Consider the following 5000-nt stretch of genomic DNA (forward strand, 5'->3'; position numbering starts at 1 on the left):
ACCGAAACCACAGCTCCCTACGACCATTGTCTGTTGAGTCTTATCATTACCTTGTTATAAAAGGCTTGGGCATTCCAAACTTGCGCTACATCCAGTAGCATGGCAGTGAACACCCCTTTTCGAGGTACAAGTTGTGTGACGCAACTATGTGTCACAGCCCCGCCTTAATTGGCTGTTTAACTCGCGTAGCAACCTCGGGTAGGCGGAGCCCGGTAACACAGCGTCCGTAAAATAAAGAAAAATAATTAAGTCACTTGTAAATTACGACAATCTAGTATTAATCTTCGCCTTAACCCGCTACGACTATATGCGCAGAGCGAACTGCGCAGGGCCAAGAATGACGTCACGCCACCGAAACCCCGCCTCCCGTACCCTGACGTCACGCATTTAGCTCCACCTCCCCCCGTTACATCACGCATTTAGCCCCTCCTCCTGCCTGACGTCACGGCCCCCTGCTGGCAAACCCGCGCGTACCCAGCCACTTGGTCAGTGTGTGTTGGGCTGTGAGCATGACCGGACGCCGTGTATGAGCAGTAAATCCGCGGGATTACAATCGCTGGGATTACGATCGCTGGGATTTATCGAACTCCCTACATGACGCTGAGGCACAAGACGGGTGAGTCATGGCCGTTTTGTTTATATGATGTTTCTCCGATGGCCTACTGGCTCGTAGACACAAGGGGTCGTACTGACGTGGTCGTGTGTCGTAACGACGTGCTCAAGGGGTCGTACTGTCGTGTGTCGTGTAGTACCGACGTGCTCAAGGGGTCGTACTGACGTGGTCGTGTGTCGTAACGACGTGCTCAAGGGGTCGTACTGACGTGGTCGTGTGTAGTACCGACGTGCTCAAGGGGTCGTACTGACGTGGTCGTGTGTCGTAACCGACGTGCTCAAGGGGTCGTACTGTCGTGTGTCGTTTAGTACCGACGTGCTCAAGGGGTCGTACTGTCGTGTGTCGTGTGTACCGACGTGCTCAAGGGGTCGTAATGACGTGGCGTGTAGAACCGACCTGCTTAATGGGTCGTACTGAGTGGTCGTGTGTCGTACCGTGCTCAGGGGGTCGTACTGTCGTGTGTCGTGTGTCGTGCCGACCTGCTCATGGAGTCGTACTGTCGTGGTCGTGGGGTTAATGTTTACGACTTTGTCTACCAATATACATCATATAAATTCTCTGTGGTAGGTGTGGTAGACAGCCACCGACCAGGTGGTCTCTGGGGTAGGTGTGGTAGACAGCCACCGACCAGGATGGTCTCTGTGGTAGGTGTGGTAGACAGCCACCGACCAGGATGGTCTCTGGGGTAGGTGTGGTAGACAGCCACCGACCAGGATGGTCTCTGGTAGGTGTGGTAGACAGCCACCGACCAGGGTGGTCTCTGGGGTAGGTGTGGTAGACAGCCACCGACCAGGGTGGTCTCTGGGGTAGGTGTGGTAGACAGCCACCGACCAGGATGGTCTCTGGGGTAGGTGTGGTAGACAGCCACCGACCAGGGTGGTCTCTGTGGTAGGTGTGGTAGACAGCCACTGACCAGGGTGGTCTCTGGGTAGGTGTGGTAGACAGCCACCGACCAGGATGGTCTCTGGGGTAGGTGTGGTAGACAGCCACCGACCAGGGTGGTCTCTGTGGTAGGTCACCACCGCCCGTGTGGTAGACAGCCACCGACCAGGGTGGTCTCTGTGGTAGGTGTGGTAGACAGCCACCGACCAGGGTGGTCTCTGTGGTAGGTGTGGTAGACAGCCACCGACCAGGGTGGTCTCTGTGGTAGGTGTGGTAGACAGCCACTGACCAGGGTGGTCTCTGGGGTAGGCAGCCACCGACCAAGGTGGTCTCTGTGGTAGATATGGTAGACAGCCACCGACCAGGATGGTCTCTGCGGTAGGTGTGTTAGACAGCCAACGACCAGTGTGGTCTCTGGTGGGCAGCCACCGACCAGGGTGGTCTCTGGTGGGCAGCCACCGACCAGGGTGGTCTCTGTGGGCAGCCACTGACCAGGGTGGTCTCTGTGGTAGACAGCCACCGACCAGGATGGTCTCTGCGGTAGGTGTGGTAGACAGCCAACGACCAGGATGGTGTATTACTGGTACTACCCCCCCCCTTCCCCGCCAGCATGGGTGATGGCTGCGCAGTAAACAGCACTTCAGTGGCTGTCAGGTCTCACTCCTTGGCCCCAGGCAGCTCTGCCCCAGCCACACGTGGGCCCCTGTGGCGTCACTCCACAAACATACAACCTCTCCACCCTCATACAACCTCTCCTCCATCATGCAACCTCTCCACCCCATACAACCTCTCCACCATCATACAACCTCTCCTCCATCATACAACCTCTCCACCATCATACAACCTCTCCTCCATCATGCAACCTCTCCACCCTCATACAACCTCTCCTCCATCATGACAACCTCTCCATCCTCATACAACCTCTCCTCTCATCACTTGCAACCTCTCCACCCCTCATACAACCCTCTCCAATCCCCATCATACAACTCCACCTCTACACTCCCCATCATGCAACCTCTCCACCCTCATACAACCTCTCCACCCATCATACAACCTCTCCTCCATCATGCAACCTCTCCACCCTCATACAACCTCTCCACCCTCATACAACCTCTCTCTCCACCTCATCAACCTCTCCTCATCATACAACCTCTCCATCATACAACTCTCCTAAAACCCTCAATTACAAACCCCTCCTCACTCATCATACAACCTCTCCACCCTCTCATACAACCTCTCCTCTCAAACCTCTCCCATCATACAACCTCTCCACCTCATACAACCTCTCCACTCCTCATCTACAATCCCTCCACATACCTCTCACCTCATACAACCTCTCCTTCATCATACAACCTCTCCTCCATCATACAACCTCCCTCATACAACCTCTCTCCTCATACAACCTCTCCTCCATCATACAACCTCTCCTCCATCATACAACCTCTCCCTCATACAACCTCTCCATCATACAACCTCTCCATCATACAACCTCTCCATCATACAACCTCTCCTCCATCATACAACCTCTCTCCATCATACAACCTCTCCACCATCATACAACCTCTCCTTCATCATACAACCTCTCCCCTCATTACATATCAACCTCCACCTCTCACCTCTCATCATACAACCTCTCCACTCATACAATTCCTCCATCTCATCACACCTCTCATCCCAATACAACCTCTCCACCCTCATACAACCTCTACCCTCATCATACAACCTCTCCACCCTCATACAACCTCTCCTACCACCTCATAGCAACCTCTCCCTCATACAACCTCTCCTCCATCATACAACCTCTACCTCATACAACCTCTCACCTCTCATACATTACCTCTCTCCTACACTTCAATACAACCTCTCACCCTCATACATTATTGCAACCTCTCCACCATTCATACAACCTCTCTCTTCCACCTTACGCATACACTCTCACTTACATCTCTGCACCTTCCACTTAACCTCTCCTCATATACAACCTCTCCCTCATACAACCTCTCCACCTCATACAACCTCTCCCCATCATACAACCTCTCCACCCTCGTACAACCTCTCCACCCTCATACAACCTCTCCCATCCACCATCATACAACCTCTCCTCCATTATACAACCTCTCCTCCATCATACAACCTCTCCACCTCATACAACCTCTCCCTCATCATGCAACCTCTCCAACGTCTCATATAACAATCACAACACGTAGGGCTCGTCCTTCATACTATTGATGCTTGTGCGGTGAGCGCTACGCGTTGCGCATAAGCACTAGCCAGTCAAGTACTTTATTATTGTATTATTCTCGTTTTCTTCCACAGTAGTTATTGTATTATTCTCGTTTTCTTCCACAGTACTGTTATTGTATTATTCTCGTTTTCTTCCACAGTACTGTTATTGTATTATTCTCGTTTTCTTCCACAGTACTGTTATTGTATTATTCTCGTTTTCTTCCACGTGTTTGTATATTCTCGTTTTCTTCACGTACTGTTATTGTATTATTCTCGTTTTCTTCCACAGTAGTTATTGTATCATTCTCGTTTTCTTCCACAGTACTGTTATTGTATTATTCTCGTTTTCTTCCACATACTGTTATTGTATTATTCTCGTTTTCTTCCACAGTACTGTTATTATTATATTATTCTCGTTTTCTTCCACAGTACTGTTATTATTGTATTATTCTCGTTTTCTTCCACAGTACTGTTATTGTATTATTCTCGTTTTCTTCCACAGTAGTTATTGTATTATTCTCGTTTTCTTCCACAGTACTCTATTATTGAATCATTCTCGTTTTCTTCCACAGTACTGTTATTGTATTATTCTCGTTTTCTTCCACAGTACTCTATTATTGTATTATTCTCGTTTTCTTCCACAGTACTGTATTATTGTATTATTCTCGTTTTCTTCCACAGTACTTATTATTCAGTTTTCCGTGTATTATTCTCGTTTTCTTCCACAGTACTTTATTATTGTATTATTCTCGTTTTCTTCCACAGTACTTATTATTGTATTATTCTCGTTTTCTTCCACAGTACTCTATTATTGTATTATTCTCGTTTTCTTCCACCACCGGATGAGCACACGGCTCGAGATGTTTACATGTTGACGTCACCACTCGTCCGGATCCGTGAGCGCGGCTGACCTCGGCTTCCTCCTGACCCGACCCACCCAGCCCACCTACCCCGGGGGGGCCATACCACCGGGTGGGCGGGGGGGGGGGTTTAGTACCACCGTGCGACCCACCACCACGACGCCATCTTTCACTCCCTCGATCGGGCACGAACGGTACGGAACGAACCGTAGGATTCGAACCGCTGTATTTTCGACAGAGTTCTAGCAACGTCTGTGAAGGTGTCCACAGAGGGACGAGAGGTTCGGGGGGAGGGGCGGGGGGGGGACATCCTCGTGACCTTTGACCCCCAGTAGGTGGGGAGGGGGATCCCCTCCCCTTCCCTCCCCCACCTACCAATCATGAAAGACTCGACCCATTTTCTTTTTATCGTCTAGAGC

The 5000-nt window shown here is 50.6% G+C and overlaps 1 protein-coding gene across 4 annotated transcripts in view; it reads left to right on the forward strand.

Annotated features, from left to right (window-relative positions):
- LOC139761358 (uncharacterized) overlaps nucleotides 1-5000 on the forward strand; it is a 146291-nt gene that overhangs the window by 59209 nt on the left and 82082 nt on the right. The window contains exon 1 of one of the 4 annotated variants that reach the window (XM_071685454.1): nucleotides 182-616. The exons of the other annotated variants lie outside the window; for them this stretch is intronic. The gene's annotated coding sequence lies outside the window, so the exon portion shown is untranslated. Of the gene's footprint in view, nucleotides 1-181; nucleotides 617-5000 lie in introns of those variants that run through there. 4 annotated transcript variants of the gene reach the window in all.

Source organism: Panulirus ornatus, chromosome 40 (genome assembly GCF_036320965.1).
Source record: "Panulirus ornatus isolate Po-2019 chromosome 40, ASM3632096v1, whole genome shotgun sequence".
NCBI classification, from domain to species: domain Eukaryota; kingdom Metazoa; phylum Arthropoda; class Malacostraca; order Decapoda; family Palinuridae; genus Panulirus; species Panulirus ornatus.